The 24,721-nt window shown below is 45.1% G+C and overlaps 1 non-coding gene across 1 annotated transcript; it reads left to right on the top strand.

Moving 5' to 3' along the window:
* The first annotated feature begins 1,241 nt into the window (after positions 1-1,241).
* On the top strand, positions 1,242-1,360 carry LOC145405940 (5S ribosomal RNA). Its single transcript, XR_013898477.1, has one exon. It is a non-coding gene; the product is annotated as a 5S ribosomal RNA (ribosomal RNA).
* The last annotated feature ends 23,361 nt before the right edge of the window (positions 1,361-24,721 follow it).

Raw genomic sequence — 24,721 nt, 5'->3', positions numbered from 1 at the left:
CAGGAAAACTGGAGGAACCTTGGGAAAAAATATAAAAAAAATGCACCGTAAATATTGAAACCCGATAAAGGAGAGAGAGAGAGAGAGAGAGAGAGAGAGAGAGAGAGAGAGAGAGAGAGAGAGAGAGAGAGAGAGAGAGAGAGAGATGATGTTAACTGTGAGAAAGAAACAGAAAGAAAAGGCCGTAGTAAATATAAGTGTGAGAGAAATTAAACAAGAAGGATATAACACAAGATAAGAAACACAAGAGTTGGATTAAATAAAGAAGGGGTAATGTCTTCCCTAAATTTATCACATTTTATTATTCACATCTCACCAATTATTCTCTCTCTCTCTCTCTCTCTCTCTCTCTCTCTCTCTCTCTCTCTCTCTGTTAATTCTTGCTTCATCGTCTCTGTCTCCACTCTCTCACTCTCACTTTTTCACACTCTTATAGCGGATGAATATACTGTATTTGACTAATGAAGCACACACTTTTTCAGTTTGTGTGTGTGTGTGTGTGTGTGTGTGTGTGTGTGTGTGTGTGTGTGTGTGTGGATTTATATGTACTGAGGAATAACATCATTTACTGAGACAGACAGACAGACAGGCTGACAGATACACATGGACAGATATACAGATAGACACACTGACAGCCAGAGATAGACTGACAGACTGATACCGATAGAAATGCATTCATATTTCTACCTATGTATGCATGTGTGTATGTATGTATGTACAGTATGTACTGTATGTACTGTATGTACCCGGTATGTATGTATGTATATATGTGTCTGTTTCTGTCCATCTCTATGTACATATGTATGTGTGTATGTATGTATGTATGTATATATGTGTCTGTTTCTGTCCGACTCTATGTACATATGTATGTATGTATGTATGTATATATGTGTCTGTTTCTGACCGTCTCTATGTACATATGTATGTATGTATGTATGTTTCTCTGTCCGTGTTTGTATGTTATGTATGTATATTTGTTGGTGTTTTTGTCTTTTTCTTTGTATATATATATATATATATATATATATATATATATATATATATATATATATATATGGGTGTTTGGATGTATGTATGTTGAAGAAACACATTAGACATGTAAGTATGTGTTTATGTATGTATGTACGAATGTGTACCTGTATAATTACTATACATTAGGTGGGTAAACAGGTGGACAGGCAAATCCGTTCGTGGATTCAGAGATGGATAAATGGATACTGAGATATAAAAATAGACTGATTACCAACGGCCATACCATGTTGAGTACACCGCTTCCCGTCCGATCAGCAAAGTTAAGCAACGTTGGGTCTGGTTAGTACTTGGATGGGTGACCGCCTGGGAACACCAGATGCTGTTGCCATAACGTTCTCCCTACGTGTCAAGTGGGGTTGGTGGAGCTATCTATAGCCAGACGCCTTAATCCCATGAGGGGTGGCCACAAACAAATCGCCTCCATGTCACAGTCCCTTGACATTTCGCTGCCCACCCTCCAATTTATACCCCCCTCCTTCTTTCATATACCTCTCACCTCCATACCTCCTTATCATCCTCGACAGCGCTGATCCTCGGCCTCCCCCTCCCTCTCCCCCCCTCCACATCACTCACAGAAACTCTCTCACTCCCCGTCCTCTTCACATGGCCAAACGACCTCAATGTATTTCTCCCAACACTTTCCATCACATCCACATTCATATCATAACTCTCCTTCACATCCTCATTTGTCAGTCAGTCTCTCATGTAACAACACATGCTCCTCTCAAATAACTCATTTCCATTACTGTACTATCATGCAGCGACTTTTGTATTTCCATGTTCACTTCCTTATTCCTTATCACTGCTTTCAATGAACCAGCAGCCTTTCTTCCCTGCTGTACTCTTCCAAGCACTTCATCCTCTAAACTTTCATCCTTACTCGTCACACTACCCAAGTACTTAAATGCACTCAAATTTTCCATCTCCTCACTATCCAGCCTCACAGTGCATTCAGCGACCATTTCTCTCGAAGGCCACAAATTGTTGTTGTTGTTGTTACTACTACTACTACTACTACTACTACTATTATTATTATTATTATTATTATTATTACTATGACAATTAGTCTTACTGTTATTATTCCTATTACACTCATTACTATTATACCTCACACAGCTGTGGCCAGATTCAGACGTGGCCAGCCCTGAGCTTGGTGGATTGTTTGTGAAGGGGGTCATGGATGCAGTAACTACCTTGACCCCGTCTGACTTTGTCTGTGGCCTAGCTCAGCCTCTCAAGAATGTGGTTCTGAAGCTCAATAGGAATGGACACTTCAACCACCTCACCGCCGCTGTAAAAGACCAGGTATCGAAACCATTTTGATATGATTCTAGATAGACTGTTAGATAGATATACTGGCGTGCTAAGTTCGATAGCAAGGCACACTTCAACCACCTCAACCCCGTTGTAAAAAAAAAAACGGTATCGAAACCATTTTGGTCTCAGTGATACTATACTGACTGATTGGAGGTAGATGGATATAGAGAGACAGGTAGGTAGATAATACATTTTACCTGTGATGCTATTATCTATATTATTATTATTATTATTGTTACTGTTACTGTTGTTAGAGCCTTGATGGACTATGTGGTTGTGTCTAGGAATGTAATAGGAAGATTGTTGAATGTGAGAGTTCTGAGAGGGGAGGGTGGAGGTATGTCTGACCACTACCTGGTGGAGGGAAAGTTAAGAGTAGGTAAGAGATGGGTGAGAGCTAGGAGGGTTAGGTGTGGCAGGGAGGTTTTGAAAGTGAGTGAGTTGGATAAAAGAGAGAAAAAGATAGAGTATCAGGAGAAATTGAAAGATGAGTGGAACGCAGTGAAAGATCGGGAAAATGGCAGCGTGGAGGAGGAATGGCAGTTGTTTAAGAGTGCTGTGGTGGGGCATGCAGAAGAGGTGTGTGGTGTGAGACGTGTGGGTGGTGGTGTAAGAAAAGGAAGTGAATGGTGGTGCGAGGAAGTAAGTATGGCTGTGGCTGAGAAGAGACGTGCATATGAAGTGTGGCTGCAGAGGAAGGATGAGATGTCATATGAAAGGTATAAGGAAAAGAGGAATAGAGCGAGAAGGGCTGTGCGTGATGCTAAAGTGGCAGCAGATGAGAGGTGGGGTAGGCGGCTGACAGAGAATTTTCAACAGAATAAGAAAATGTTTTGGAAGGAGGTGAAAAGGGTGCGAAAGGGAGAGTCTGGGAAGGAAGAACGAGTAAAAGCAGAGGATGGAAGGATGTTAATTGAGATGGATGCAGTAAGGAAGAGATGGGCAGAGTATTTTGAAAGATTGTTAAATGTAGAGGAGGAAAGGGTGGCTGAGATTGTGGCAGATAGAAGGGTGCAAGGAATAAATGTGTTGGGAGAGTTGAATGATTCTTTGATCACGAAGGAGGAAGTGGAGAAGGCAGTAAAGGAGATGAAAACAGGGAAAGCTGCAGGTATGGATGGGTGTGCTGTGGAATGCCTGAAGGGTGGTGGAGTGACTATTGTTGACTGGTTAGTAAGATTATTGAATGTGTGCTTTGAGAAAGGTATGGTGCCAATTGACTGGGCAAGTGCTTGTGTGGTCCCGTTGTATAAAGGCAAGGGTGATAAGTATGAATGTACTAGCTTTAGGGGTATAAGTCTGTTGAGTGTTGTAGGTAAAGTGTATGGTAGAGTGTTAATTATGAGAGTTAGAGAGGGTACAGAGGGAGTGATTAGTGATGAGCAGTGTGGCTTTAGGAGAGGGAGGGGATGCGTTGATCAGGTGTTTGCTGTGAGACAAGTGTGTGAAAAGTATTTAGCGAAAGGCAAGGATGTGTTTTGGGCATTTATGGATTTAGAGAAAGCGTATGATAGAATTGATAGGGAGGCTTTGTGGACTGTTTTAAGATTGTATGGACTTGATGGTAGGTTACTAAAAGGGGTGAAAAGTTTTTATGTAAATAGTAGAGCGTGTGTAAGAGTGGGAAATGCTGTGAGTGATTGGTTTCCTGTGAGAGTGGGGCTGCGACAGGGATGTGTGATGTCGCCTTGGTTGTTTAATATTTACATGGATGGTGTTGTAAGGGAGGTGAATGCAAGAGTTTTAGGTGGTCTGAGTCTGGTAAATGTTGATGGAGGAGAGTGGAATCTGAAGCAGCTGCTGTTTGCAGATGATACTGCACTGGTGACTGATTCAGAGGAGAAATTGAGACAGTTGGTAGAGGAGTTTGGAAGGGTGTGTGAAAGGAGGAAATTGAAAGTAAATGAGAATAAGAGTAAAGTGATGAAGTGTACGAGGTTGATAGATGGTAGGGGGATGAATATAGTTTTGAATGGTGAGTTGCTTGAGGAGGTAGATTGTTTTAAATATCTAGGGTCACATGTTGCTGTGGATGGAAGAATAGATGCAGAAGTGAAGTTTAGAATAAATGAAGTAGGAAAGGTGCTGGGAGGAAATGAAAAAAGTGTTTAAATGTCGTTCGCTTAGAATGGATGTAAAGAGAAGGCTGTATGAGGGTGTTGTGGTACCGACTGCGTTATATGGGGCTGAAACATGGAATATGGGTGTAGCAGAGAGGAAAAGTTTGAATGTAATGGAGATGAGATGTCTGAGGAGTATGTGTGGAGTGACGCGTATGGATCGAGTGCGAAATGATGAAGTGCGAAGGAGAACTGGAGTTGTTCGGGAGATGGCTGGTAGAGTTGAGCAGAGGGTGTTGCAATGGTTTGGGCATATGGAGAGAATGGATAATGAGCGATTGGTGAAAAAGATAACTAGATCTGATGTGAGAGGTGTAAGACTGAGAGGAAGACCACGAATAGGATGGATGGACAGTGTGAAGAGAGCGCTGGATGCGAGAGGGATGTCTGTTGAGCAAGGAAAAGTGGCTGTGCGTGACAGAAATAAATGGAGAGAAATTGTGAATGAATAAGTGATGACGCAGCCCTGAGGGGATATTCTCCCGCATTTGGTCTGATCAGCTAGTCAGGTCAGGTGCGGGTAAGGGGATGGGTCTGTTATGATGTGGCAGGGGTAAACCAGTTCTGCTGTCGGGCCCTGCTGTGGATGTCACTGCTTGCATTGCGCAGTTGACCCTTGTGCGGTGTGATGCGGTGAGGATCTGTCCGTTCTCCCCTTTGGGGCTAAGATGCGAATGAATGTGTTTGAATGGATGAGTAAATGGAGAGTGAGTCGTCCTGTCTCGGCTACCTCCCTTTCCTTGGGGGAAGCAGCCTAGGTATATAGATAGATAGATAGATTATTATTATTATTATTATTATTATTATTACTGTTACTATTGTTATTACCATAATCATCATCATTATTATTATTATTATTATTATTATTATTATCATTATTATTTATTTATTTATTTATTTCACATCCAACAGGCAGCAGCTTCGGCCAGGCAAACCGAGTACCGTTTTCTTTGCGGATTTCTGAGGCTGCTGGCAATGAATGCTTATTACGCTGAACACATGCTTGGAGGGAAGTAAGTATTCATTGAAATATTTACTGAATTGTTTATATTACTGATATAATTCTTCCTGTTTATAACTTGGCCTAAATTGTTATCCCTGTTTTGCATAGTAATTTTAGTATCAGCATTTCATTTCATGTTAGTGGTTAATAATATTATTATTACTAAGCATCGCTATATAAATAGAAAGCTTCTTGTTTTCGTCAGTATTATGAAGCTTCGCCATATAAATGGCGAACCTTCTTGTATTCGTCAGTATTATTATTTTTCTTTGCACTTTTTATTGTCGATCTTGATGATATTACACAGGCAGGCACCCTTGGGCAGCCCAAGTCCTTGTGCCTAATATAAATGACTGACCTATATTTGAAGGCGATATACTCGTTTTTATTCTAATAATTGCACACTGAAACTGAATTATCTCAGAAACTACCAAACAGCTGTTTGGTTGAAAAATTATTGGTAAAAATGCCAGCTGAATAATTGTGGCTGAATATTTTGCCACATAGCCTAGTGAAAAGTACGGAATTCTAATCTGCTCAGTGTTTTCTTTGTAACACGTTTTAGAGAAAACCACAAAAGCTGTATTGCTGTAAGTTTATAGAAATACAGCTGTGGTGCCTCTTATGATCTGAAAGGACTATGGTTACAGTTAAGCATACAGTTAGCCATTTACTGAGACAAATGTAAAATGTATCCATGTGCCATTTATTTTTCCCACACCTTTGTCTTCAGATCTTGTTGATATTACACAAGAAGCTACTGTTATAATAATAATTATCATCATCATCACCATCATCATCATCATCCGGACCTCCTTTCTCACCAGAGGGCAGGGTGAGGAGTAGCAACGTCCAGACAGCCTACAGTAAGTTTGCCCAATCCAATGGGCCACGCTTTCATTCATTCGTCAGTCAAGCCTCCGGAATCGTGACTCTAGCTGATACGCCATAAACTTTCACCACAGGCTGTAGCTTCACATAAAAGTATCCAATAGAGTCAATTCGAACTCTGTCACGTTAAAAAAGGGTGCCAAACCCCTGACCGTGCACTTCTCACAACATCCATGCAGCCAGTTCCATTTCTTGTCAATTCCCTAGCCTCACCGACTTCCATATCTCTCTTCCCCACAAACTCATTCACCATATCCATCCACCTTCTCCTTGGTCTACCTCGCCTCCTCACTCCTTTAATTTCGCTCAGATATACCTTTCTCACCACTCTATTGTTCTCCATTCTCTCCACATGACCATACCATCTCAGTACACTCTCTTCGATTCTGGTGTCCACAGACGCCCTTACTCCGCATCTTTCACGGATCACATTATTTCGTATCCTATCCACTCTCTGTCTATCTATCTTTCTATTGCCAGACGCCTCAATCCCGTTTGAGGTGGCCACAAACAAATCGCCTCCACGTCGCCCTGTCCCCCGCCATTTCACTGCCCTGCTCCCAATTCACACCCCCCTCTCTCATATACCTCTCCACCCCATCCCTCCATCTCATCCTCGGCCTCCCCCTCCCTCTTACCCCCTCCACCTCACTCACATACACTCTCTTCGTCAGTCTTTCACCCTCCATCCTCTCCACATGGCCAAACCACCTCAGTGTGTTCCTCATAACGCTTCCTATCACATCCACATCCACACCACAACACTCTTTTATATCCTCATTCGTCAGCCTGTCTCTCCATGTGACTCCACAGGCTCCTCTTAAATAACTCATTTCCACTGCTCTCATTCTTGACTTGTGTCCTTCCAACAGCGTCCAAGCTTCACTTCCATACGTTAGAGTTGGTATCACAATACTGTCATGTAGTAACTTTTTCACTTCCATGCTCACTTCCCTGTTTCTTATCACTGCTTTCAAAGACCAAGCAACCTTTCTTCCCTGCTGTACCCTTTCAAGCACTTCACCCTCCAAACCTCCATCCTCACTCATCACACTACCCAAGTACTTAAACGTACTCACATTTTCCAATTCCTCACCATCCAACCTCACTGTACATTCACTGACTTTACCTCTCTCAAAGACCATCACTTTACTCTTCCCTACATTCACCTTTAGATTCAGTTTCTTACACACTCTCCCAAACTCATCCACCAAGCCTTGCAGCTCCCCTTCGTCTTCACTCAACAACACAGTATCATCTGCCCACAATCCTTGTCTATCCACCCTGTCACATGCTTTCTCCAAATCCATGAAAGCTGCATACAACTTCTTTCCCTTCTCTAGAAACTTTTCCACTAAAGATCTAAGAATGAATATCTGATCTACACAACCTCTTCCCTTCCTAAAGCCTCCCTGTTCTTCTCCAACTAATTCTTCTGTTCTTTCTCTAACTCTGTCAATAAGTATCCTGCCATACACTTTTCCTATTATACTAAGAAGACAAATGCCCCTATGATTACCACACACTTCTTTTTCCCCTTTCCTTTGTACAAGGGAATAATTATACCTGACTTCCAATCCTTCGGGACTCTACCTTCCTCCCAGGCCAATCTGCACATCTTCCACATCCATTCTACCACTATCTCTCCCCCATGCTTCAGCATTTCACCACACACTCCATCAATTCCTGGGGCTTTCCCCGTTTTAACTTTCTTCATTGCTTCCACAACTTCTATCCTACTGATTTCTTCCTGTCTTCTCACCTCCCTCCTTCTCCAAGCCATTCCCCAGCCACTTATACTCGCATTACTTCCATCCTCTATGTTCAACAATTCCTTAAAGTGTTCTCTCCATCTGCTCACTTTTTCTCCCTTCCCCACTAGTAATCTACCATTTTTATCTTTCACTCCCCTGCTAACCTCGCTTCCACCCTGCCATACTCTCTTCACCTCTTCCCAGAAAATTTTCTTACAGTCCCTCCACTTTACACTCAAATTCCTTCCAAATTCCTCATCCACTCTCTTCTTACTCTCTCTTAATCTTTTCACCTCTCTTTTTCTTTCTACATATAACTCTCTCTTCCGTCTCTCAACTTCTTCCACGCCCCTATTTCTCATCCATTCATTGTATGCTTTCTTCTTTTGTGCCACAGTCTGTCTCACCTCTTCAGTCCACCACGCTGTTCCTTGCACCACCCTCCGTCTTCTCTTCACCCCACACACCACATCACATGCTGCACATATTTCTTCTGTAAATATCCTGCACACTTCTTCCACATCCCCCATCTGCTCCAATACATATTTGCCCAATCGTTCCTCCACTTCTCTCTTATATTCTGCCTTTATCTCATCCTCTTGTAACCTTTCCACTCTCCTTGCAACTACTCCTTCCTCTCGTCTTTCCCTTCTTCTATTCCTCCATCTTACTTTGATCCTAATTCTGGCCACCACTAAATAGTGGTCAGAAAGTCCACTCCCCCAATCTCTATAAGCTCTTGCATCTATTACACATCTTCGCATCCTTTCATCCACACACACATAATCAATCATTGCCTTCCTTTCATTCAGTTCACCACCCACCCTTCTCATCACTCGCCATGTATACCTGTCGATCATTTTATGCCTGAAGAGGGTATTGGCTATCACCAACCCCCTCCCAGCACAAATGTCCACTAACGCACTCCCATTCTCATCTATCTCAGCAGGCACACCCCACTCACCAACTATTCCATCCACCTTCACATTCCCTACTTTACCATTCATATCACCGATCAAAAACACTCTCTCATTCCTTCCAAACTTTTCCATGCACACTTCCACATTTGTCCAGAACTCTTCTCTCACTCTGCTAGCACGATCTTGCGGTGGCACATACACACACACAATCGCCCACATTTGTATTCCAACTTTCAACTTTACCCACACAATCCTTGTCCCAACTGATCCATACTGTCTTATTCTCTTCTTCCATCTTTTACTCACAACTATACATACTCCTTCTTTTGCCCTCTCATTCTCACCTACTTCTGCACATACACCCCATCCATACTCCCATTCTTTCACACTTTCTCCTCTCCATTTTGTTTCAGTTATTCCACATACATCCACTTTCGCACCCTCAAGCATCTGGACAATCTCTCTCTCTTTCACCTCATCATTCGCTCCTCTTACATTCCATGTAGCCATTACCAAGTCCTTTGTCCGGTCCTGGGTCGTCATCATTAGGTCAGTCCTTGTCCACGGCTTGTTTGTTTTTTTTAGTTAGTTGTTTTCCGGGGAGGGGCACTAACCCTCCGCCAACCCTTTTAGTCGCCTTTTACGACAACAGGGATACTGAGGGAGTATTCTTGAAACCCCCCCCTACCCCACTCTCTGTACTCCATATATATTCCTCAGCAGTCCCATCTCCACTGCTCTCACTCTTGACTTTTCATTTTCATGCCATACCATTGTCTCACATCCATATGTTAAAGTTGGCACTAACACCCCTTCATGTGAAGCTGCAGCACTCAAGCCTCTGTTTCTTGTCAAGGCCTTCATTGCCCCAGCTACTTTCCTTCCTTGTGTCACTCTACTTTCCACTTCTTTTGCACATTTTCCTTTCTTTTCTATCACTGTACCCAGGTAATTGAACTCTCTCACCAGTTCCAGTCTCTCTCCATTTACTGTAACATCACACTGGGAGTCACCTTGTCTCTCAATAACCATCACTTAACTTTTTTCTACATCTGCTCTCAAGGCACGACGCTCACAGACATTAGCAAACCTGATGTTCTTGTCCGGTATTTGCAAGTAGTACTGCATCATCAGCATACAACAAGTTTGAGATATTCCATCCATCACCATTCATCACCACCGCCGTCCCTCTCTCCATTTACTCGTGCTTTTAGTCACTCCATCCATATATATATATATATATATATATATATATATATATATATATATATATATATATATATATATATATATATATATATATATATTGAACGACCATGGGGACATCACACAACCTTGGTGCACGCCCACATCAATCGTAAACCATTCACTTAGATGCCCATTAACCCTTACACATGCTTCACTGCCATCATAAAAACTTAACGGCACCTAGTAGCTTACCATTTACATCGTACATGCGCAAAACCTTCCACACTCCTTCTCTGTCTACTTTGTTGTATGCTTTTTCAGATCCATGAATGCCATAAACACCTTACAGTCCTTCTCACAAGCCTTCTCCATTACCTGTCTTGCTGCAAATATTTGATCCACACCTCTGCCACTCCTAAAGCCACCCTGTTCATCACTCACTAGGACTTCTGACATCTCTCTTACTTTCTCTACAATAATTCTTGGATATATCTTCCGTACCACGCTCAGTAAATTTATGCCACGATAATTCTTGCATTCACTTCGCTCACCTTTATTTTTATGCAGGGGCACAACCAGCCTTTTTCCACTATGCTGGCACAGTTTCACTCATCCATGCCTTCTTACGTATCTCCAACAAGTAATTCATCACGCTCTCTCCAGTACACTGAATCATCTCTGCATACACCTCATCAACCCCAGCTGCTTTCCCATTTTTCAGCCGCTTTATAGCGTTCTTCACCTGCGCGAGCGTCACGTTTCCTGGCACTGCATTCCTTCTCTGCACACCCCCAAAACCAGTCATGTTTACAGTGGCTCTGTTCTCTCTATTAATATTCATCAGGCTTTCAACATATTCTTTCCATCTGGTCCATACTTCATCCCCATGGGTTAATAATCTACCACTTTCATCCTTCACATTTTCACACTTCTTTTCGCTGTCGCTTCTACATTTTCGCACCTCTTTCCTGAATAACTTCCCCTTTTAGTGTAAAATCCATTCATTTTTCTTCCTAGATCATCAGTTACATCCTCCTTTTTCCTCTTCACTAGTCTCTTTACGTGCTTCTTGCTCTCAATATATCCAGTTTATATTTCAATTGAACCCCTGTCCTGTAACCACTCTAGCAACTTCGTCTTTTCCTCCACTGCTCTCTTAACCTCTTCATCTCACCATGCCGTACCTTTCTTCTTTGTTGTTGCTCTTGCCACACCACACACCTCTTTAGCATCCTAAAAGCAATCCCTATATGCATTCCACAGGCTGTCCAGATCCATTTCATTCCAGTTCACTGATTCTAACTCCTCCCCTAATTTGCTCATGTAATCATCTATCATTTCTTTGATCCTTAGCTTCTCGACCTTCAGTCTTTCTCCCTGATTGCTCCTCTCTCTCCTGGTCCAGCTCGCTCCTCTCAGCTTAATCTTGCCTACCACAATCCTACGATCTGACCACAATCATATGATCTATTATTATTATTATTATTATTATTATTATTAATATTACTCCTATTATACCTCACAGGCCAGGAAGGGAAGAAGAAATCATGCAGTCTCTAGAATCCACTGCTTACCTGCTGAAAGACTTCCTTCTCAGCAGTGCCACTCTCTCTGCTGTCCACTGCTGGGGACTGACTAAACTTGTGTCCATGTACATCATCATCATCGTCACTCACACCCTAGGGTCGCTGGCTCTTCTGAGCACGCACTCCCACACGCGCTGTACTGATGTGGCCACTGCACTGGACTTGGTACCTACATGTGACTGTTTTTTGGTGTACATGACAGTTGTGTGTGCATGACCTGGTGCACATGTTTTTGTGTGTACATGAGATGGTGTGCATGTGTTTTGGTGTACATAATGGTGTACATGAGTTTTGATGTACATAATGGTGTACATGAGTTTTGGTGTACAAATTGGTGTACATGAGTTCTGGTGTACATAATTGTGTACATGAGTTTTGATGTACATAAAGGTGTACATGAACTTATACATAACTATACTACTACTACTACCACTACTTTTACTACTACCTATTATTATTATTATTATTATTATTATTTGCAGACCTTCAAGGCAATAGCAGAATACGAGCAGCAGCAACTGGCAATCACACATTCGCGAGACCAAGTCCCGGGCATGACTCAGATTCGGACTTTGGCCAAGGAGGTCGGGTTTGATTTCCGGTACCTGCCAACAACAGGTAACTCCCTAATTAACTGTTGAGTGGGAGTGCCTCTCTCCCTCTCTCTCTCTCGTTAGGTATGGTTACTTTATAGTTACTATTTAACTACAGATGGGAGAAAGATAGTCAGGATGGTGGTGGTGGTAGTATCGTATCATTTATTAAGGCTCCAAAATGCTTGTATGCGTTGGCCTTGGTCACCTAATGGCGGCTATCCATGCTGCTCGATCTATGGCAGCCTCACTCCTCAGTTTCTTATTCCTGAGGTCACACTCTATGACCTCGCCCCAGGTCTTTTTCGGTCTGCCTCTCACAACTCTACCCCCGACGTTCACACTTCTCACTTTCCGTACCAATTTGTTGTCCCTCATCCTCTCCACATGGCCAGACCATCTCAATCTACCCCTCCTCATCACAGCACCAATACACTCCAGTCCCATCCTTCCTCTCAAGTTTTGCCTAAACCTAGCCTCCCCCCCCCCAGAGGCCTCCCACTCAAGGACGCACTACACACACATCTAATTATTATTATTATAACTTGTAACAACACAGGATTGGAAGATGAATGATGTTGAATTTATTATTATTATCATTATTATTCAACTTAATGGGTAACTCATTTATTTTCCTTTATTTCCTTTTTCAGGCCAAGTTAATATGCCCAATGATGTTTAGAGGTATGCATTCTCGGAGATTTAAGAAGGCCCAAGCAAAACTCTTTTACGATCCAGCCCCTTTAAAGAACAGACAGCTTGGAGGGTAAGAAAGCTCCGTAACACCTCTTCCTTAGCGATTTATTTTTGGATGTGATAGGTTAATATCCTTTTATACGTTATATATGCACAAGTATGGCGATGTTGGAAGGGTATATACACAATATAAGAGTATGGGCAAATAAGCAAAATAAATCGCTAAGGAAGGAGTGTTAGGGAGCTGATGCTCAGCAGTAGTACTATCATCTAATTTTTGCTGAGCTGAATGAAGAGATCAGCAGTAAAATATATAGCTAGTCACGAAGAAGTGTTATGGAAATGATGCTCAGTTGTAGTACCATCATCTAACATGCAGAGCTGAATGAAGAGAGCAGCAGTAAAATATATCGCTAGTCACGAAGAAGTGCTGTAGACGTAATGCTCAGCTGTAGTACTGTTCATCTTAATGCTAAGCTTTAACAAGAGATTAGAATATGGTGCTAGTCACGAAGAAGTGCTGTAGTACAAATGCTGAGCTGTAGCAAGATATGAACACATTAGAATACAATGCTAGTCACGAGGAAGTGCTATAGAAGGATACAGAGCTGTAGTACTGATCTCTGCCTGGTTAAAATGAATCTGACTAGTAACCAAGGAGAATCATTCTTGCCCACAACTGGTATTCACTTTGTCCAGTTCCCTCAGATGAATACAAGATAACTTGTATTATTATTATTATTATTATTATTATTATTATTAATATAATTATTATTATTACCAGTATTATCATTTGTATTATTAGTATTAGTATTATTATTATCATAATATCATCAATATCATTATTAGTATTATTAGTATTATCTTTCACATCTTCACCATATTATTATTATTATTATTATTATTATTACTCTCATCTTAAATGTCAGGACCAACTTGCCTAGCCCCGGGCTCCTACGCTCCTCATGGGGCAACGTTGGATTGGATGATGGATGGATGGATGGATCATTATTACTATCTGTCAGGCTGCCACGATCTTTTAATGTAATCAATCAATCATCATCATCATCTCTTTTCCCACCTAAGGATGAGGTGAGGTAGGATCTAAAGAGTAGGATATCAATTGTGTATTTTGGTAATGAATAAATATTGTATCTGAATCTGTACTGTGTATTTGTGTCTTTTAATGTGTGTGTGTGTGTGTGTGTGTGTGTGTGTGTGTGTGTGTGTGTGTGTGTGTGTGTGTGTGTGTGTGTGTGTGTGTGTGTGTGTGTGTGTGTGTGTGTGTGTGTGTGTGCCTTTAAAATTGGATCTTAAGTCTCGTTCCCTCAAGCCCTCACAATCTCTCTCTCTCTCTCTCTCTCTCTCTCTCTCTCTCTTGAGGGAACCAGACATAAGATTCAAGGCTGCCTCTCTCTCTCTCTCTCTCTCTTGAGGGAACCAGACATAAGATTCAAGGCTGCCTCTCTCTCTCTCTCTCTCTCTCTCTCTCACACACACACACACTGAAAGTGAGATAGCAGTAGACAATTAAGAAAGGCTTAATGGTTAGCATCATAGAGGTAGGATTAGGGTAGAGTCGGCGTGAGAAGGCTCCGGTGAAGCCAGAGAACTGTCAAACGGCCATATTGGTCAAGTCAAGAGGTCACGGCAACACCTACTTGACGAAGAAGATTGCTGTGCACTCCTACCTCTATGGCTGTGCCCATAGAGGTAAGAGTCCTAATCCTACCTCCGTGGGTGTGGCCATGAGATTATTAAACCTTTAATACCTCCAGCTGTGTGTCCACCTGGTATTCCTCAGGGAGAATGCCAGAAACAAAGTAGACTTCATTCTACCTCTGGTTTTAGTTGTAGTTCAGCTGTGGGTGTGAGATGTTCTGTCCTAAGTTGTATCTCACCATCAAATAACCTAAGACTCCAAAAATGCCCACCACCTGTGCCGCATTTGGGTGTAATGAAAGAGGAGATAAGAACTCTGACCCATCCATTACATTTCACTGGTGAGTATCTTTAGAGTGAATTATAATTTGTAAGTGTACATTATGTATATGACTGGAGTTAGTAAAGTCAAGCTGAATATTATATAGAATAATAGATATAAACTTTTTTCATAATGTGCTGATGTATATTATTTTAAATCATCTATCTGTCTTCCATCCTTCATTTTACCATATGTTCTTAAATGCTTCCTTTTTTTTTCATTCATTAACTACTTTCTTTTCTCCTTCCATTCATAACCTACTTTCTTCCTCATTTTTTCTGTTTGCAACTAAGAAAACACTCGCGCCTGGTCAGCGGAACCAAGTCAGACAGCTGTCAAAGGGGTCGCCGCCATGTTGGTCGAGTCAGATCTGTCGGCCTCACTCTGACCTACCCGTGGTTAATCCCTTATGCCGCCTCTACCTACTCCTACCTCTATGGTTAGTCTGACAAATCTAAACGTAGGGTTTTGGTGGAGTCACCCCCTCCCTGCACTGTTGCCACGTTTCCGAGCTGACCTCTCCATCAGCGATGACCTTGACACTGTTTCCCTCTTGTGATCTCCGTTTTTCTAATACCCCCTATACCCCTGCCACCAACACCCCCTATACTCCTACCCCCAACAACACCCCCATCAACAACACCCGCTATACCTCCACCACCAACACCTCCTATAAATATAGACCCCCACCATCAACACCTGTATAATAATTAGCCGTTGATAATTGCTATACTTTTATTGAGAGCATACATTCTACCCTATTGCTCAAACTCCCTAATCTTACAATCCCATCTGTCTTAATCCTTCCCACTGCCTTCGTTCCTAAATCCCTTAATTGATCTATTTTTAACCTAAGTGTCCCCACACCTTTTAAACCATTTACCTCTCTGTCACTATTCTCCACCATATGTATCAACTTGTATTATATTGTGTATAGAACTTTCATACTGTATGCTGTACTACTGTATAATGTATAAGAATACCCACTGTTTAGTGGAAATAAAGTTTTATTATTATTATTTCTCTCTCTCTCTCTCGCTAGATTTTGTTATGTGTCATCCATGGTTTTTTACTTCCATTTTTATGTATGGATTATAATTTTGACTTTATTTCCGCACCACCCTTGAGGTAAAAGTCACGGCGCGTTTTTTTTATAGAGGTTTCCCCAATAGGCCTAAATCCTGTAGGAGGTTGGTGACCTCCCATGGCGTACACACAAACACGTGTCGCGTGAGTGCTGCCACCCCAGAGCTGTTTGATATATTTATTTTAATTATGAAAGGATCGCCTCTTCCCACTTTTATCCCTTCAAATTTTCTTGCAATTATACTTGCTAAATTAATTAGCAATGTTAGAAGTGTTGGGGAAGTAAATAATAATTAGAATATTTTTAGAGCAACACTGCCAAATTTTTATGCCACGTTTCTCTATTATCGTATAATATAGTATGCAGAATAGTTTTATTCTTCCTTGATACATGTCAGCACTTTCATTACAGTTATATTAGTATGAGTTATGTTTATGTATCATTCCTACTACACAAACCACAGGCGTTATACATCGTAGGGTTAGGAAACATGGCATAGTGTAGGGAGGGGGTGACTCCACCCAAACCCTATGTTTAGATTTGTCATACTCGCCTACCCCTTCCCCCCCTCTCTCTCTCTCCCTCTCCTTTCCTTCTCTCTTCCCTCACTCCCGCTCCCTCTCCCTCTCCCCCCTTTCTTCTCTCTCTCTCTCTCTCTCTCTCTCTCTCCCTCCTCTTTCATTCTCTCTGCCCTCTCTCCTACCCCCTCTCCCACTCCCCCTTTCTTCCCTCTTTCCCTACCCCCTCTTCCTCCCCCACAATGTCTCCGCCTCCTCCTCTTTGTCTCTCTCTCCCTCCTTACCGATTTCTTTCCTTTGTCTCTCTCCTCTCCCCCTTCCCCCTCTTATCATCCTTTCTTTCTCTTCCCCCCTTTCTCCTTCCTCCCTCCTACAACTTCCTTCCCACTCTCTCATCATCATTATATCTCTCCCTTTCTCGCTTCTCTCCTGTTCCCTTTTTCCTATCTCTCCTTTCCCCTCTCCCTCTCCTCATGAAAGGAAGAGAGGAAACAGGGAGAGACAACAAGGGAACTGGAGAGGAAAGGAGAGGAAAACTAGGAAGGAGAGCGATAAGGAGAGGAGGGAAGTGGGAGGGGAGGAGAGAAATTGGAAGAAGAGAGGGGAAAGGGATAGAAGGTGAAAGAGAGGAAGAGAGGGTCACATTACAACATAAATATCCGGCAAATAACATACACTCATCTCTCCACACAGACACAAACAGGTATGCACATAAATATTTACCTCCGCCACCTGTGTTGGAGGTTATGTACTGTATTCACCCATGTCGTGTTTGTCTGTATGTGTGTTTGCTTGTCCACAGGATCTAAAATGTTATTCATGGATTTCAGTTAATTTTTTCGGGTATGTGGGCATGGACCAAGGAAGAGTTGATTTTGCTGGTGATCTTAGTTGTCTGGTATATCCGTTGGCGGAGGTATGCACTCTTTAAGTGCACTTTAATAATTTAATAGTGATAAAAGTTTGCTGGCCTCTAAGGAACACGTTGTTGGGTTTTGTAAGTCACTGGTCACGGTGTTTTTATTATTCTTTGTGAGGTGGATTAGCAACTGTTGATAACTGCACACACAAACACACACAAACACACACACACACACACACAAACACACACACACACACACGCACACACACACAAATACACTCATATATACCTATAAAACTCCCCCTATGTATCAATCAGCCTCATCAACACATCAATGACGCTATCAATTTCAATACAGTCATGATAACCCCATTACCCTCACACGCATGTCAATTATATACCAAAATGAAAAAATAAATAAACAGAGCAGAGTCGGATGAAGCAGTTACCCCTAAAATTCCATAGAGAAAACGAGAATCTAGGAATATATCCAATGAACATGGGGAATGAGAAAAATGAGAGAACTAAGAGAAAACGGTTGAAAATGCAGATAAGCAATGTAATGAAAACAAAGTTATGTGGAAAATATACCAGAAATATGTCCAAATTCATCAGAATTATGTGGAGAATATATCAGAAATATGCGGAAAATATAACAGAAATATGCGGAAAATATATCAGAAATATGCGGAATACATAAAAAATGTGGATAATGTATCAGAAATATGCGGAAAATGTATTAAAAATATGTAGAAAATATATCAGAAATATACGGAAAATATATAAAAATGTGGAATTATATCAGAAATATGCGGAAAATTTATCAGAAAGATGCGGAAAATTTATCAGAAAGATGCAGAACGTATATCAGAAATATATGGGAAATATATCAGAAATAAGAGAAACTATGAGAAACACCCACAGCAAAATTCTGCAGCCTCACTCCACAACAAAAGAACTCTAAAAGCAACTGCAGATGAAGTAATAGATTTCCCAAAAATATTTTCCGTAACTATACCATACTTAGCCCTAAACCGTTTTCTATAATGCTTTTAAATCAGCACCACTTCCACCTCCTCATCGTCTTCCTCCTCCATAGAAAAAAGCAGTGCATTTCCCACTCAGGGTACGGACACCACTATTAACCATCAAAACATAATGAATAAAAAAGTAAAAGACCAGAAATAATGGTAAAAACGTACCGGTAATAAAAGTACTGCGACGATTTAACAGTGTAGTCAGTTGCTCAAAAAGAATAATTCACCCGGCAATAGTTTCGGCATCTATGTATGTTTGTATCCACTCATCTCTGAAGTGTCCAAGTTTGGCCGGAACTGCTGAATTATCTTTATAACACATATCCATATTTGATTTTAGATAGACGGAAAGACAAATAAGCTGACAGACAGGTAGGAAGACAGATATTCATTCATAAAAAAGACAACTCCACTCTACAGTAGGATATGGTGTCCGGGCACATGAGGCAGCCAGGACGCCAGCTGGTGGCAGGGGCGGGAAACACATCGCCCTAAACAATGATATCTCAGGCGCACCGGGGAAAACCCAAAAATACGACGCACATATATAAACCAACGCCGAGAAAAAGCGACCAATGCAAAATGGCGGCGTCGGCTCTATATTACGGGATTTGGATAAAATTTAGTGGAGCAACAACAGGCAAAAAGACGGGAGGTTCTGGCTGGGAGGAAGGTTGTTGTTGGCTGACGTATGACTAACTGACCGTGTAACTTGTTGTTGTTGTTGTTGTTTGGATATTCGTCTCAGCAGTGCTGAGACACGGGCAAACAGTGAGCCCGTCAGTGGTGCACATGTAGGCACAAGCTGTATTTAACGAGGAGGGGGGTAGTCCCTAACTGTTTGAAGTAAAATTTTAAAAGGTGTTCTGGCCACAATGCCAGCAGCGTCAGTATAATCGTTGGCCGATTGGGCAAAGCCAGCTGCGGGACGAGATCTGAGATGAGCTGTGGCAGGGCAGTGAAGTATGTAATGGATGAGAGGCGTATCCGACCTCTCTAAGCAATGAGCACACGGATCTGTTGCCGCATTTTTAATCTGCTTATAGCATGGGAATCCCATTCGTAATCTTCTAAGTCGCACTAAAAGATAGTTTGGCAGGCCTGGGGGAGGCACCAAAGGAGAGTATGATGTGGCTGTGACATACCAAGTCGCAGATGTGGAACCTTCAGCGACGCAAAGCTGGTGCTCCTCACGAGACAGCCTACCTATTTTTGCAGTCAAAGTGCGACGGACATGTGATGGGCCGGGGAGAAGTGGGAACGTGATCTCTGGCAGAGAGCAGGCAGAGCGTGCAGCAACATCAGCTGTTTCGTTCCCAGTGATCCCCACATGTCCTGGGAGCCAATGAAGAGTGATAGTGGCTCCTCTCTGGACAAGGAGGGTTGCAAATGTATGGATGGCCGTTATGAGAAAGATATTGTCTTGCAGTGAGAATGAGCGCAACCTCTGCAGAGAAGAAAGGGAGTCTGTATGAACAACGATGCATTGGTAATGATGATGGTGAGCATGTCGCAACGCACCCAGAATTGCCGCGAGCTCTGCCTGAAATGCAGATACACCAGAGGAGAGGCGCCATGATTCAACTGTCCTTCCAAGGACGAAAGCGGACCCAGCAGAGCCATCAGGGTGGACCGACCCATCTGTAAAGTAAGTGGCCGAGCCCGGGGAGTGCAGAGCAGCCACCTGACTGAGACCCTCTTGTCGCAGGATGGCAGGGATAGAGGAGCGAGGTTTTGCCTCCGTTGGAGTAAGAATGTGGAATGGAGGTGGCCTCCATGGCGGTGGGTGTTGAAACCCAGGAAATGGGGAATCAGGGCCTTGGCAGAGACAAGGCGCGACTTCCAGGTTGTGGATAAGAGCCGCTGTGGTTCGGGCCCAGTCGCGTTGGGGGAGCGGCTCAGGTGGTCGTTGTAGTAGTCGTAGGAGCAGGGCAGAGACTGGCAGTTCTGGTCGGCGCTGCACTAACTGGTGAGTGATAAGCGTCACTCGTAGTGCTATTCGGTGTGCCAGCGACGGCAAACCACTCTCCATCCGTAAGTTGGTGATCCGGGTCCAACGTGGAGCACCCAGCATGATTCGTAGAGCATCATTCTGGATGACTTCCAGCGATCTGGAGATTGGCGGTGTGAGGCCAGACAAGCAGATTGCTCCGTAGTCCACAAGAGAGCGGATCGCGTGGATGTAAAAAGTGCGGAGGACTGCATATGATGCCCCCAGACTCCGTCTTGAAAGGTATCGGAGGGCAGCCATGCGAGTTAAGGCACGCTTCCTCAGATATCGGACGTGGCTGCCAAAGGTGAGGCCCCCGTCAAACCAGACCCCAGGTACTGGTGTGAAGTGACCACGGTGAGCTGGTGGCCTCCGAGCAGCACCGGGAAGTCAGGGGGACGGAGGCCAAAGGGCAGACATTTAGTTTTTGTTAGATTTATTTTGAGCCCTAGCTCATTGCATTTTTCATGCAGGCAGGAGAGGGCAGAATATGCCTGCGAAAAACAGTCCCTGCGGGTAAAAATGAGGGCTAGGTCGTCTGCATAGCACAGTAGTGTTATGCCAGGTCCATAGTCAATGGTTAAAAGCCCCTCCATCAAGATGTTAAATAAGAGCGGGCTTAAGACACTTCCCTGAGGGGTGCCATTGTCATGGTGAGAAAAAGGGGAGAGATGCCCCTGAAATCGGACCCCCGCTGATCGAGTAGTAAAAAAGTCCTTGATCCAGGATAGTAACCTGCCTCCCACACCCCTGGCTGCAAGAGCTGCCAAGATAACCGTTGGGTTCGCTAGTTCAAACGCCCTCTCAAGGTCGAGGAAGACGGCCATTCCCTTTCCTCCCCTCAGCTCCCCAAGGAATGATGCGAGGCAGTGGGTGGTACTCCTGCCAGGGTGAAAAGCATAAATCCTTGGGTGTAGTGGTCCCAGCCGCCAAGCAAGGCGAGCCCGCACAACCCTCTCAGCCGTCTTGGCAACACAGCTGAGGAGGGAGATGGGGCGCATGGCGGCGGGATCACGAGGTTTCGGAATCGGGTGGATAACAGCCGTCTTCCACGACCTCGGAAGACGCCCCTCAGACCACGATAGGTTGAGCAGGTCAAGTAGACGTGCTCTACCATAATCTCCGGCATTTGCTAGGACAGAGTATGTGAGGCCGTCAAGCCCCGGCGCAGTGTCCTCTCTGCGCTGCAGCGCTTTATGGAGCTCCCCACTGGTGATGAGACAGTCAGCAGGGTCAGGCCTATCACATGCTGCCTGAATTGCTGCAGTGCGAGAGGCGGACAGCTGTTCCTGTAGGGCTCTGACAGACTGCGGGAGATTAGACGAGGCAGAGCGGTCGGCGAAGTGCTGAGCAAGACGGCTGGCCTCAGCGGCAGGGTCAGGATGAGATGGAGGACGGGGGGGACGTGGATCGGAGATGGACTTGATTCTTCTCCACATCTCACGGAGAGTGGAGTGAGAATCCAACGTCCGACACCATCCGATCCACGTCTCCTCCTTAAGGCGGCGTTTCTCTGAAGCCACATGGCGTGTCACTGCAACCAAGTACCGACGGTGCGGAGATGTACGGCGCCGCCGGTACTGCCTGCGAGCCGCATTGAGTCTCCTGTTCAATTCCTTGACCCTGTCGCAGTAGATCCAGCCGTCTCGGTAGCACCTCGCCGAGCGTCGCTGCACGGGGATGGCAAGAGAGGCAGCTTGCGCAAAAATGCGTGCTACCTGATCTGCCTGACTATTGAGATCCGAGGCATGAGGGGATGTCTCGAAGGCCGTTGTGAGAGCACGAGCGAAGGCAGTCCAGTTCGCCCTGCGTAGGTCCCAACGTGGTGGTGGAGGTGGGGGTGGCGGGAGGGGAGCGAGAGGCAGGTTAACCCTGAGAGCGAAGTGATCACTCGCAAGGTGGGGGTGGAGTGACCACGACGCCAGACCCGCAAGTGGTGTTGAGACAAGGGAGAGATCGAGGCGACCTCCCCCAATATGGGTGGGTTCTGTCACATCATTGAGTAGGGAGACACCACCCATCTCCTCCAGAACCAAAGAGATGTGCCATCCTGCTTCATTGGACTGAAGAGGCGAAGATAAAAGGGCGTGGTGGGCATTGAAGTCGCCCCCTATATACACGGCTCCCCTAGCAGCTTGGGAGAACAAATCTCCCAACTCTAGAGTGCCCCTCTGGCTCCGGTATATGTTATATACCGTCAGAGGCGACTCAGCCAGGTGGAGAACCACGCCCTGGACCTCCACATCAGGTCCACAGAAAGGAGGGGGCTCACAATCCGTGCACGCAATGCGGTCCTGAACCAGAACGGCACATCCCCGTGTGACGCCACGAACGTACGGGAGGAGATGGGTGGTGTAACCCGTGAGACGAAATGTGGAACTGTCTGGGAGCAGGGTCTCCTGCAGTAATATGATATGGGGGCGGTCCCTCGCAGCCGCCTCCTGCAAGAGTGGGAGCTTGCTCCGTGCTCCTAGGCAGTTCCACTGGAGGAGTCTGAGGGAGGTGTCGTCCTGCCGTCCGGAGAGAGACATAGACGAACCTCCTCCATCTTCTGGGTTGGGGTTGACAGTTGTGTCTGGCCTTGGGGAGGATCTGTCTGGAGGCCAAGAGCCCTTCGCTCTTCCTCTATGGCTGCTGTGGCTGGTGTGAGCCCCAGAGTCATGTCTGACATGCAAGGGCGAGGCAGATGAGGCTGGTTGGGTAGCGGTTCCTCCATGGTTGTCTGTGTGGGAGATGATGCTGGAGGTGCCAGGGCAGAAGGGCAAGGGTGTTCCTTTGCCTCCACCACTCGGTCGACCATGACGTTGACGGCCTGTACAAGAGGCGCCGTTTCCAGAGGCCTGCCGAGGATCGTCCCCAGCATCTGAGCCAGGCTTCTGGCAATTTCTGCGCCCAGCATTCGCAGTTCCTCTCTGGTAAACACTATGAGAGGAGAGTCCGTGTTGTGAGGCATTGGTGGAGGAGACTCCTCGACTATCTTCTGGACTTTGGGTGGAGGAGGGTGATGGACTTCCGCGGTCGTCGTGTGACGAGTGAGAGCAGGTTGAAGTGGCGGAAACGCTCTCTCGTCTAGTACTGGGGGTGCAGTCGCTGCTGGACGACGGTGCTGCCCCCAAATGAAAGTGCCCGGAGGTGCCGGATTGTTGCTGCTCGCCTGCTTCTCCCTCACCCAGGCAGCTTGGAATTCTCGGCCACGATCGACCAGAGCAATTCTGCTTGGACAGCTGGGGTGCCACACATGGTGTTTCCCCGAGCAGTTGGGGCAGCGGGTGGAGACTGGCTCCTTGGCCTTGAATTTTGCAAGGCATCTCTCCGTGTCGTGTGGGCCACTGCACATCCCACAGATCACAGGCCGGTTGCAATTGGCTCTGTGGTGCCTGTATTGCTGGCATCTGTAGCAGCGGAGTGGCTCGGGGGTGAAGGGGCGGAGGTGGTACTCTCCCCAGTTCCCCAGGTCGATAACAGGGATCAGAGGACCCCGCAGGGTGACGATGACCTGTCGAGTCTCCTCCCTGGTCCGCGCTTTCTGGCAGCGGGTTGCCTCTTCGACCTGAGGATGCTGGAGCAGTATCTCGATAGGCATTCGCAAGGGATAACCCATGACCACTGCCTTCGTAGACTGTTGACCGGGCGTCAGCTCGACTAGCTTCACAGGGCAGGCTTCGTCCTGCAAAGCTGTTCTCAAGAGGTCGTAGGCTCCCTCGTCCTTCGGCACCAACACCGAGCTTCCATCCCGACCTATCAGGTTGGAGCAGCGTAGCCCTGGCAGGTGACGCTCTAGTGCAGCGACGGCGTCGTAACTCGTCGCATGCCCGTCCTGTACCGGCACACGGAAAGCTGGGAATGCAGAACGGGGCGGCGGACGCACAGCTACTGTCACGGAGGGACGAGCAGCAGAGGGACCCCTGAGGGGAGGCCCAGTGCGTACTGCCGGAGAAGGGCCGTTTCCCTGGCGAGCACGCCTCGATCCCTTGCGTACTACGGGGGTGAAACCCTCATCATCGTGCAGAGCATGATCAGCAGAGGGGGAGATCTGATTCGCAGCAGGAGCCTCCGAAGTGCCCTTGGTGGAAGAGAGAGATGGTGGAGCAGGTGCAACCTCCTCCATAGCCTCATGTCTGCGGGCTGCCTTAGCAGAACGGG

Source organism: Coenobita brevimanus, chromosome 68 (assembly GCF_032717465.1).
Source record: "Coenobita brevimanus isolate Jiangsu-jjx chromosome 68, ASM3271746v2, whole genome shotgun sequence".
Classification (NCBI taxonomy): domain Eukaryota; kingdom Metazoa; phylum Arthropoda; class Malacostraca; order Decapoda; family Coenobitidae; genus Coenobita; species Coenobita brevimanus.
Note: the sequence above shows the minus strand (reverse complement) of the source record. Positions and strands in the feature narration are given on the sequence as shown.